The sequence below is a fragment of the Pan troglodytes genome, chromosome 19 (genome assembly GCF_028858775.2).
Source record: "Pan troglodytes isolate AG18354 chromosome 19, NHGRI_mPanTro3-v2.0_pri, whole genome shotgun sequence".
Lineage (NCBI taxonomy): Eukaryota > Metazoa > Chordata > Mammalia > Primates > Hominidae > Pan > Pan troglodytes.
This window is the reverse complement of record NC_072417.2, coordinates 40,148,262-40,160,556: the sequence shown is the minus strand read 5'-3', so window position 1 is coordinate 40,160,556 and position 12,295 is coordinate 40,148,262. Positions and strand designations below refer to the sequence as shown.

Genomic DNA, 12,295 nt, shown 5'->3' with positions numbered 1-12,295 from the left:
CAAAGGATCCTGGGCTCCCTAGGAGCACAGGGCAGGGACGGGTGGCCACTACCCCCAGACCCTTGCACCCGTTACCTTGGACCCCTCATCAAGGCTCCCTCTGGATTACAGGGACACCAAGCTGGGCTGCCAGCAGACACGGGGCCTAAAGCCTGTTGGAATCTACAGCAGCACTGATCGCTTTGGGATTCTGCAGTGAGTCCTCTGTGCTCCCCTCAGCCCCTAAAGCACTTATTTCAGCTTAGGGATGGGTTTGCTTTTAGAAAGGACTTTCTGAGGCAGAACATGTCTCCCCAGGTCGGGCCAATCTCCTTTCCAGGATCAGAACTCCTCCCTGGCTCCCCTGCAGGTCCAGCCTGAGGTTGTTGTTAGGCCAGTGGTGCGGGGCCCATCTAGGGAGTGGGTGGGAATGGAGAGGGGGCTAGGTCAGGCCCCTGGGCTCTCAGCAGTTCTGTCTCCAAGTTAGCACAAGAAGAGGGGGGCAGCCTGAGGGTCTGGCCCTGTTCACTTGGAGACAACCCCAGTGAGATCCAAGGGTTGTGGCCACAGGGTGAGGAGACGCCTGGTCCAGCCTTGGGGCTGTTGTCCAGCAGGTCTCTGGTCTCTGAGGGCCCACCTGCCCCTGTTCTCCCCCATTTCCCTAGAGCTACAGCCCTCACTGTCCCCATGGGGAAGGGGGAAAGGCATGGGGACAGTAGGGGCTGTGGCCCTAGGAGAATGGAGGAGAAGACTGGCAGGGCCCGGTTCTGGGCATCTCGCGGTGAGGCCAAGGAGGCAGCAGAGCTTGCGGCTAATGACCCTGGGTCTGGTGCTGGGAAGGGATCTGGGGCCAGGTAAGAGGAGCCCAGGCTGGAGCCCATCCCTCAGGGATCATAGAATGGAGAGATGGAGGATGCCAAGAGAGGTAAGGTGGGAGGGAGCTTATGAGCCATGCCACTTCTGAAATGCAGTGTGTGTGGCTTGGGTGCAGGGAGAGGCAGGTGGACCCTGGGAGGTCAGACCCTGCAAGGGCTTTGGGAATGTCGGGTGGGATGGGCCCCCGGTGTACCCTAGACCCTGGCAGGTCCACATCACGTGGTCACTCCCAGAGGGACTCCTGTCAGGGCCCGGTCACCCCATCCCATCTCAGGGCTGACCTTTCTCAGCTCAAGCACAAAGCATTACTTCCAGTCCAGGGGGGCAGCCCCCATTTTATACCCTGACCACCCCCCACACCAAGGGGCCCCATTAGCCTCGGCCAGGCTGGCCCTGCACTCCCTCTTCTCCCAGGTCCTGGACCCTCCTGGGAGTCAGCCCCACAGGAAGGCCCTTGTCTTCCCTTCCCTGTGCCTTCTCCTAGGCTGAGCCCTGAGCTGGATGGGACAGAGCCAGTCCTTTCTGGGGGTCGGCTCCCAGACCGAGATGGCTCCAAACCTTGTGCAAGTCCTCAGCTCTGCCTGGGCTGCATTACAGTGAGACGGAACTGCCCCGTCAGAGCCCAGGAGGTGAAGGTAAGAGCCTGATCCATGGGGGGGCTGGTCCAGGGACGGGGGGACTCGGCGAGTGGTCAGTGAGGCAGAGAAAGCAGCGGGCCTGGGCGGTAGGAGGTGGGGGCAACACGCTGTCACTCGGAGGGGCAGCTGTCCCTGCTGGACCTGACCCCAGCTTGCTGTATCTCTGGCAGTTTGATGAAATTCCAAAGTGAGAACCACAGTCCTGGCTTGGGGCTGGCTGCCCGCTTGTGTCAGGACCCCACCTAGAGACTGGGACCGGACCTAAGACTGGTGTGTCTGTGGCCTGAGGATGGCACGTCCCAGGGTCCCAAGGCCAGCCCACTGGCACTCATTTGCTCAAAGGCCCTCAGCCTTTGTGGTCTGCCCTTCCCTGGCTCCTTCTAGCTGGGTCCCACCAGGGCTCCAGAGCCCAAGACCCAGCATCTGCGAAGCCTGGCACCTCCGCTAACTCCAACATTCCTCATTTGACAGCAAATGCGGCAGGAGATGAGATGAAAGAGCAAGTGGATGGAAATGCTGGGAGAATGGGAGACATATCAGAACAGCAAAAAAGTAATGTGTGGAGGGAGAGGCCCCCGGAACCACTCTCTGCAGAGACAGGGGACAGGCACCCATGGCTGTGGCCTGGCACCGTCAGCCTCTCAGAGGGCAGGTGGCACACAGTGCTCACCCAGAGGACCGCAGGCCTGGTTGCCAGCTTTACTGCCCGTTCATGCAAGCATCACCTTGCTGAGAGGGAATCTGAATCTAGGGCTGGGGCCACCCCTAGCTCAGGGCTGGGGATGCCTCCTGCTGACCCGAAGGAAAGAAAAGGTCCAGATCAGAGTTCAGGACTCTGAGTGCCCACACACTCTTTCAATCCTGCGAAGGGAGACCCTGTCCCAGCTTGACCTCACCTTTACCGAGGAATCATGGGGCCAAAACCAAAGATTTCCAGGATCCTCGGGCTCTGGTCCTGGCTGGGGTCATCTCGTGGCCTGTGACACCAGATCGTTTTCTGCCCACAGCTAATTGATTGAGTGTATAAGGGCATTCCCATGAACGTCCAGGGCCAGGTGTGGTCAGTCCTCCTGAACATTCAGGAAATCAAGATGAAAAATCCCAGAAAATACCAGGTATGCTAAGCCAGAGCACAACAAACAGGCCAGGCTGGGTCAGGGCCCAGTTCTCCAGCTAGAGGGAATGTCTTGCCCAGCCTGGGGGAGTGGGTACCGTGGTCAGACGCACATCCTAAGCACAGAAGGTGACATAGGAACCACAGACCCTCCCCAGCTTCAGAAACAAGCCAAAAAGCAGCTTTCTGCAGAAGGAAGCCTTTCTTTCCTTCCTTCCAGAAGTGCTGACTGTGGGCTGACTACCATTTAGGGCAGGGAGTCTTCCATCTGTTCTGAGGCTGTTTCCTCCTCTTGGCCCTGTCCTATAGGTCATGAAGGAGAAGGGCAAGAGATCCTCTGAACACATCCACCAGGTCTACCTGGACATGAGCTGGACACTAGGGAACCACATCTTCTTCAGGGATCGATATGGAGTCAAGTAAGCCTATGGGAGCCACAGGGTGCCAGCAGAGATGGGGTGAACCAGAGGGATGGGGACTTCCCCGGAGCAGAATCCAGGGTCACCCAGGAGGGACGACAGAGCTGCCAAGGGCTCTCCTGGCCCAGGGAGCAGCCGGCACCATGGACGGAGCACCTCCCAGGATCCAAGCCCTGTGCCAGGCTGGAACATGTGGGGCCAGAACCCAGGAGGATCCTGCAGAGACAGAAGGCGGCAAAGAAAATCATGCACAATGGTGAAAGTTGCTCTCCCTGACCCACAGAGACCCATGGTAGGACCCACAGGAGGGCAGCAGGATGGAGGGCCCATGAGCCTCCCCAGGCAATACTGACAGCACCAAATGCTGGGGGGATTCAGTTTCCTGGAAATTATCATCCAGGTCTGCTGGGAACGTGACATGGCACAGCCACTTTGGCAGCTGGTTGGGCAGTGGCTCACAAAGCTCAATGGACTTGAACTCCATGTCCCCAAAGTGTCACAGATATTGAACCCACTGATTTGAAAACTGACGTCACATGAAACCTGCATGCCACGTTCACTGCTTGATTCCTCATCACGCATACATGGAGCCTTCGGGAACGACCTTCAACACGGGAATGCGGAGAGGAAGGCTGGTCCTCCCTAAAACGGTAGAAGACTCAGTGAGAAAAGGGAACGAGCCAGTGATGTCCGCACAAATGTGGGTGGATCCTAGATGCATTTTGCTAAGGGAAAGAAGCCAGAGTCAACAAGATACCGCTGTAGGATTCCAATCATAGGCCATTCTGGACAAGGCCAAACCATAGGGACTGAGAACCATTCTGAGTGGCCAGGGACTGACGGATCGGGGAGAGGCTGGCTGCATAGAGACCACCCTGGAGACTTGGAGGATGAAGGAGTCGCTCCAGGAGGGGCTGGAGCAGTGGCCAGAAGGCTCTGCACATTGGTTTAGAACCATGGAAGAACTGTATACCCAAAGACTGAACTGGCGTGCATGCAAACCGAAAAAAAAAAAAAAACCAAACAACAACAACAACAACAACAACAACAAAAAAAACAAAAAACAAAAATCAGAGCAAAAATGATCAGTCAACTCACTGTACAACTGGGCTATTAGCATTTCACGGATGTGGATTTTACTGAAACATTTCTTAAATAGTCAAAGGCCCTGAAGAGCTCACTGCTTATCTGGTGAATCATCTGAACCTGAAATTGGATTTGTTATTAGGGTTTGTAGACAAAGTGAAACTAACATCTGCACAAAAGAAACAAAAGCCCCCTTTATCTGTTTTTTAGGCAGCGGGAACTATTCTACATCCTCCTGGCATATTCAGAGTATAACATGGTGAGTATTTCCAGGCAGTGACCATATTCCCATGTTCACGGCTATATTCCCGGTCCATATTTCCATATTCCCGGGCATGGGTGTCTGGTGTGGGTGTCATTGCTTCTTTTAAAGTTAGTATTTGTGACCCACCAGGATATAGGAGGTAGGACTCCAGCCCACTGCTGGCATAAACCTCCAAGCAAGGGGGGTGGTCTCAAGGGGTCTCACTGAGACACAAAGGAGTCGGGCCTGGACTCCTGGTGTCACCTGGGCCTGACCACCCCTTCTTGGAACAAGAAATGATGCCCTCCTCCTGGGGCTGCCCCAAAGCTCAGGAGCTTGGCGGTGTCACAAGCAGGACGGTGCTATCAGGAGACATTTTGGACAAGGTGCTAAAAGGCCCAATGGACATAGCTGTCGTCATAAAATGAATTTGCATCTTGAGGAAGCCTCTTCTTCAGAGGAAGCCTCCCCAGTCACCTCTGCCCTCTCTGATGACATGAGTCCTCCCGGGTGACCTCAGCCCTCCCAGGTGATGTCCTTCCACGGTGACTCTGGCTCTTGCAGGAGGTGGGCTACTGCAGGGACCTGGGCCATGTCACTGCCTTGTTCTTCCTTTATCTGCCTGAGGAGGATGCCTTCTAGGCACTGGCGCAGCTGCTGGCCAGTGAGAGGCTCTCCCTGCAGGGTAGGTGGACAGCTGCTCCCGGGGCCTCATGCAATCAGACCCGAGGAGAGCCACCCTGGCCAGGTGATCTCAGCTTTCAGTGAAGACACCTTCCTTGTGTCACCAGCTAACTGTTGGGAGCCTTTAGGATGTCTGCCTCACGCAGTCAGACCCAGAGAGAGCCACCCTGACCAAGTGATCTCGGCTTTTATTGAAGACACCTTCCTTGTGTTGCCAGCTTGTTGGGAGCCTTTAGGATGTCCCACAGGAGCCCACAGGGTCCCACAGGAGCCCGGGGCTGACCCCCAGAGCCCAAGTCAGACACCTTTCATCCTCATCAGCAGAAGGCATCTCATCCTCCCCAAGGCCGCCCTGTGTATCACGGAGCCACGCCCTCCGGCTCTGATTCTGTGCAGCTGACTCTCCCCTCCCTGAGAGTCCTCTTGCCCTTCAGCTGCCCAGGCTCCAGCTTCCCTTGGTACCCACAAATGGGCCAACCAAGCCCAGATGGCAGCATCTCCCCATCCCGTGTCCCCTGGCCCGGCCCCACTTCCAGGAGACGACCACGAAGCCCAGCACCCACCCTGTTCTGGCCACCCCCTGTCGTGGCCTCAAAGTCAGTCTTGCCCTCCCGGCACCCTGGCCCAGGAGGCCTCCAGGGGCACCTCCAGCCAGGCTCCAGGGGATGCTCCCACCCCCCTCCCCAGGGCCAAGGCCACATGGTGGGGTCACCAGATGGGAGGGTGGGAGGCTCAGGGTCTGGGGGGCTCTGCAGCTGCCCAGCTCTGCCAGCTGATGGCTCCACATCTTGGGAGAGGGCTCTGATTTCATGATGGGCTGGGGGCTTCTCAGGATTCCACAGCCCAAATGGCGGGACAGTTCAGGGGCTCCAAGACCATCAGGAGCATGTGGTACCCATGTAACAACCCAAGACCATGTGTCATCTGGTGAGTTTATGGTTCCTTCGGCTCTTCCCCAGAGGCCCTGCATCCTGGGGGGCTGGAGGATCAGCGGGGGCTGGAGCCCTTCATGGGGCTGGGGACAGGCTGAGTCCCAGCCAGGGCATGACCTGGGATGTCGGGTTCCCCATGGGCTGGGAGTTGGGTTTCCTTTCCAGCCCTGGAGTCGACAGAGGCACAGGGATGGGGGCCCAGCTCCCACAGAGCAGGGCTAAGGGTAGTGTGTCTACCGGGAGTGCCAGAAGGGGAAGATGTTGGGGGGAGCCCGGGACACTGCCCAGTGTTCTGCACTTGGGGAAGGGTCTTCAGAGGGCCCTGGAAGAGGGAGGTTTTTAGGGCAGCCCATGGGGCCCTGAGTACCTCTGTTCCTCCCATCAGGACAAGGAAGGTCTATGCGCAGAGGATTCCTCATTCAGCTGGCTTCTCTGGGTGCTGAATGATGGGGTAAGGAGGCACAGGGAGACCCTGGCTCAGGGACCCTCCTTGCCCTGCAGTGCCCTGCTTCCCCAGCCCAGGGGTCCGGCTCACCCCCAGCCCACAGGAGGCTCAGGCAGATCCCTACACGACACACAAGCAAGACCCTCTGCCGAAGAGGTGTCATCCCAGGGCAGAGGGTGGGGCTCAGGCCCAGCCTTAAGGGCAGACTGGGCCAGGGCCTGACTTGGGAGGGCTGAGGGGAGGCTCAAGCCCTGGGGAAGCCCCTCTCTCCACTGAAATGAGTGCCCCCCATAAGGAGCTGCAAGACCTTGTCTGACCCAGCCTCCTGGAGGGGTCCAGTGACTCTCACGGGGAAGGTCACTGAAGCCCCAATGGGCTAGCTCGAGCCACCAGCCCCAGCCTGGAAGGGCCAGGTCCTCCCATGCCTACTTTCCCCACAGATCTCTCTCGGGCTCACCCCGTGCCTGTGGGACATGTATTTGCTGGAAGGGGAACAGATGTTGATGCTGATAACAAGCACTGCCTTTAAGGTTCAGAGGAGTAAGTCCACATGTGCCCAGTGGGGCCTGGGGAGCACTGGGGTCAGACCCCAACTAGCCCAAGGGCAGCTTCCTCACACTGTTCTCATGATTCTCTGTTCTGGCCCAGAGGGAGGTCTGGCCAGGTGGGCTGGGCAGGGCACAGTGACACCGAGTCCATCCCTCACATGACCCAGATGAAAGTCAGGAGTGTGATGAGCACTTCCCTGCCCAGGCCGCCTCCCCAGCCACAGCCTTCTGTGCACATCTGGACCCCTGGGGTGGCCACAAAAGGATCTGGCACTGCCCAGTGGGAGACTGAAGTGGTCACGGGGTGTGGGCTCTGACCCTTCCCAGGGAACTCTCCTGGCCTGATACCCACCTTGTCCCTAGAGTGCCACATGAAGATGTCCAGGTCTGGCCTGTGGGCACGTTTTCGAGAACAGTTCTTCCATATCTGGGCCCTGGATGATGACGCTGTTTTTTTTTTTTGTTTTTTTTTTTTTATACTTTAAGTTCTAGGGTACATGTGCACAACGTGCAGGTTTTTTACATATGTATACGTGTGCCATGTTGGTGTGCTGCACACATTAACTCGTCATTTACATTAGGTATATCTCCTAATGCTATCCCTCCCCCTTCCCCCAACCCCATGACAGGCCCTGCTGTGTGATGTTCCCCTTCCTGTGTCCAAGTGTTCTCATTGTTCAATCCCAACCTATGAGTGAAAACATGCGGTGTTTGGTTTTTTGTCCTCGTGATAGTTTGATGAGAATGATGGTTTCCAGCTTCATCCATGTCCCTACAAAGGACATGAACTCATCCTTTTTATGGCTGCATAGTATTCCATGGTGTATATGTGCCACATTTTCTTAATCCAGTCTATCATTGATGGACATTTGGGTTGGTTCCAAGTCTTTGCTATTGTGAATAGTGCTGCAACTAACATACGTGTGCATGTGTCTTGATAGCAGCATGATTTATAATCCTTTGGGTATACACCCAGTAATGGGATGGCTGGGTCAAATGATATTTCTAGTTCTAGATCCTTGAAGAATCACCACACTGTCTTCCACAATGGTTGAACTAGTTTACACTCCCACCAACAGTGTGAAAGTGTTCCTATTTCTCCACCTCCTCTCCAGCACCTGTTGTTTCCTGACTTTTTAATGATCACCTTTCTAACTGGTGTGAGATGGTATCTCATTATGGTTTTGATTTGCATTTCTCTGATGGCCAGTGATGATGAGCATTTTTTCATGTGTCTTTTGGCTGCATAAATGTCTTCTTTTGAGAAGTGTCTGTTCATATCCTTTGCCCACTTTTTGATGGGGTTGTTTGTTTGTTTCTCGTAAATTTGTTTGAGTTCTTTGTAGATTCTGGATATTAGCCCTTTGTCAGATGAGTAGATTGCAAAATTTTTCTCCCATTCTGTAGGTTGCCTGTTCACTCTGATGGTAGTTTCTTTTGCTGTGCAGAAGCTCTTTAGTTTAATTAGATCCCATTTGTCAATTTTGGCTTTTGTTGCCATTGCTTTTGGTGTTTAGACATGAAGTCCTTGCCCATGCCTATGTCCTGAATGCTATTGCCTAGGTTTTCTTCTAGGGTTTTTATGGTTTTAGGTCTAACATTTAAGTCTGCAATCCATCTTGAATTAATTTTTGTATAAGGTGTAAGGAAGGGATCCAGTTTCAGCTTTCTGCATGTGGCTAGCCAGTTTTCCCAGCACCATTTATTAAATAGGGAATCCTTTCCCCATTTCTTGTTTTTGTCAGGTTTGTCAAAGATCAGATGGTTGTAGATGTGTGGTATTATTTCTGAGGGCTCTGTTCTGTTCCATTGGTCTATATCTCTGTTTTGGTACCAGTACCATGCTGTTTTGGTTACTATAGCCTTGTAGTATAGTTTGAAGTCAGGTAGCTTGATGCCTCCAGCTTTGTTCTTTTGGCTCAGGATTGTCTTGGCAATGCGGGCCCTTTTTTGGTTCCATATGAACTTTAAAGTAGTTTTTTCCAATTCTGTGAAGAAAGTTACTGGTAGCTTGATGGGGATGGCATTGAATCTATAAATTACCTTGGGCAGTATGGCCATTTTCACGATATTGATTCTTCCTATCCATGAGCATGGAATGTTCTCCCATTTGTTTGTGGATGACGCTGTTCTTAATCATCTTTGGGCCTCTATGAAGAAACTAACAAGGAAGCATGGGGACCTGCCACCCCCAGGTGGGCTCCAGTACCAGGTCCCCTCCTGAGTCACCCTCTGGGGCAGTCAATACTGGGGGAGTACCCAGGACCCCTAACTCTACTACTTGGGTCTTCCTCTTCACCTTTTCTTCCTCCTCTTCCTCCTGGACTCTAAGAAAGTACAGGAGGCCCACCATTCCTCAGGGCAGGCGCTCAGTGCATATGTACTGGATGTGCTGTGCACGCAGGAGGGGGATGTGGGCAAGACCCTCCAACAAGCCACCTCCCACTTCCCACGGTGGCCTGCTCTCTCCCTCACAGGGCCCTCAAGGGCACTGGAGGAGCCAGACCCATTTGTGAGAGCCTCTGCCCCTCCCTGCAAGTGCTGACAGCCTCAGAGAGCAGCAGAGGCCCCTCACTCCTGCAGACTCCTCCAAGGGTGCCAGGACAACAAGCCTTGAGCCAGGGAGACAAGGGAATCAGTGTCTCTGACCCCTAGAGCATTCAGAGAGAGGGCACAGGTGGGACCCCTGGCCCAGAGCCAGAGCCAAGTGTTTAGCCAGGTGTGGGAACGGTCAGTCCTGGTATGGACGGGGCAGCCCAGGAGGGCAGAGGGTGACCCACGTCCAGGCCCAGTCACCCACTGTGGAGACGGGTCCCCATGTGAAGTGGCAAGGGGCTGGTGACATCCAAGGCCCCTCCCACCTGAGTTCTGACTGGGGGCCATATCCCAGGCCCAATAGCCCTGGGACGAGGGTATGTGGCAGGAAGCCCCCAGTGAGGCTGAATCCTGGGGGCAGTTCCAGAAGCCACCTGCCATGCCCAGGCAGCTTCCCCACACCAGGCGGCACACACCCCTTCCTCTGGGATCAGCAGACTATAGGCATGTCATCAGTGTCAGACCACGGGGGCCACACAGAGACCCTGAGGACTCCAGAGACCCAGGCAGGTGGGGCCCAGCCCGGAAAGGCCTGCATGGGCTCACTGGAGACACTGACCACGTCTGTTTTCCTTTCAGCAAAACCCGAGAAAGGGTCCTCAGGACCCAGGTCTGTGCTGGCATCACATGGCGGGAAGACCCTCTGCAAGGGGGACAGGAAGGCCCTTCCCGGCCCACCAGCCCAGTTCCAGCGGCCCATTTGGTCCGCTTCTCCACCTCGTCCCACACCCTGTCCTGGTGGGGCTGTCCATGAGGCCAAGGCCCAGGAACATGTGGGGGCTTCTGGGGAGCCCAGGGCAGCAGACCACTCTCTGGGGGCACCTGGGACTCAGGGCATGCCCAGCCTGGCCCCGGCTCAGGGAGGACCTCGGCGTTCCTGGAGATTCCTGCAGTGGAACTCTATGCCCCAGCTCCCAACGGACCTGGATGTGGGGGGCCCTTGGTTCCCCCATGATGATTTCAAACAGAGCTGCTGGGTCCATGTCCCTTCTAAATGTGTCCTGGACAGCCCCGGGACCATGGGACAGGCCTAGCCCAGGAAGCCCAAGGGGACCCTGACACGGGGCCCAGCCCAGTCCCATCAGGACTAAGAGGGAGGTCGGGAGATAACCCCGCTGCAACATGGGCACCTGCATCTGGCCCCCTCGGTGACCAGTGACTGGCATGTCTGGAAGAAGCCAGGGTGGCACCCCGCCAGCTGCCCTGCAGCCCCAGACACCTGGAAAATCCCATTCAATGGGGAGGCCGGTCCCACCAAGGCCACGAGAGACAGAGAGGTGAGCATGGCAGCCCCGGCCAGCCAGCAGCATGCCCTGGGGCCTCTGTCCCAATCTGTGGGCCTGTGTCCCCCTCCCAGCGTATAATTCCCAGGCAAGAGGGGCCTGGTCTAGACCCCAGCCCTGGGAAGAGAGGGGCACCAGGGGTGTGGTGGGCTCCCAGTTGCAGTCAGTATGACCATGCAGGGGACCCTGGCGCTGCAGAGCTCTGCCACTGTCACAATTCACCTCACAGAAGCCGGGTGAGTCCCGAAGCCTTGCAGCCACTGCTGCAGCCCTTGCAGGCACCACGACCAGGTGCCTTCCAGCTGCCAGTGCAGGCTTTCCTGACAGGAGGGCACCCTGCAGCCCTGGCCTCAGCAGCTCAGACTCTGAAGGTATCTGTTATTCATGTTTCCAGTACTCCCACCAAAGAGAATTACTATGGAGGATGATGTTGGTCCTGAGTTGAGCAAAACAGCATGCCCTGTGGATGGAGCCGGCTTCTTTCCAAGCCACCACACTTGCTGGATGGGCCCACGGAGCAAGTGGCCTTGAGACCGGCATGAGGATGGAAGAGGCTCAGCATCCTGCACATGCCCTTTCCAAGGCTCACCAGGCTGACACCACATTTGTGGATGAGAGACTCACACCCAGTCCCTGGGATGGCACAATTTCCCAGGAGGATCAGCTGGCCACCTGCTGGCAGGCTGACCACACTGCGAAGGGGCTGAGATCGGCTTTCACTGCACTGAGCCACAATATGGACATGGACTTGTGGGCCCTGCAGTGCACACAGCATTGCCTCTGAGCAGGACACCCCATTCACAGCTAGGGACAAGCAGCAGTGCGCTTCCACCTCGGGGCCTTGGCTCTGCCACCTCTATTTTGAATGTTCTCAGTTCCCTCCAGGCTTCTAGAAGCATCTGGGCCAGGGCTCATGGCTAGATAAGCACCCGAGATCCCAAACAAGCTTCCCATCCTCGTTTTATTTTTTGTTAAACTTATGAAAATTTATTAAGATATGACTTACATCCCTGGTAAGTGCACAGCTCAAAAGACATTCAGAGATGGAACACACCAGCCCCCAGATCACAAAGCCAACCATGCCCAGCCCCTCCCAGCACCCCCAGCCCTGAAACCTGACTTCTGACGACACCATGAGCCTGCCTTTATACTTTACACTCATGGAAGGATAACCATCTTCATGTTGTAAAATAAATGTTTACTGTTGAAATGATTTTACACGTACACCTTCCATCCAGCTGCCCTTAATAAGGACGTTTTGCAGTACCATGGCACATAAGAAATTTAGGCCAGGTGTGGTGGCTCATGCCTGTAATCCCAGCAATTTGAGAGGTAGAGGCAGGAGGTTCAGGTTCACTTGAGCCCAGGAGTTTGAGATCAGCCTGGGAAACATAGGTAGACTCTTTCTCTAGAGAAAAGTAAAAGAAATTGCCAGGCGTGGTGGCGTGTGTG

At 55.4% G+C, this 12,295-nt stretch overlaps 1 pseudogene; it reads left to right on the top strand.

Annotated features, from left to right (window-relative positions):
- Positions 1-297: 297 nt before the first annotated feature.
- Positions 298-12,056, top strand: LOC738487 (TBC1 domain family member 3F-like; annotated as a pseudogene).
- Positions 12,057-12,295: the final 239 nt, after the last annotated feature.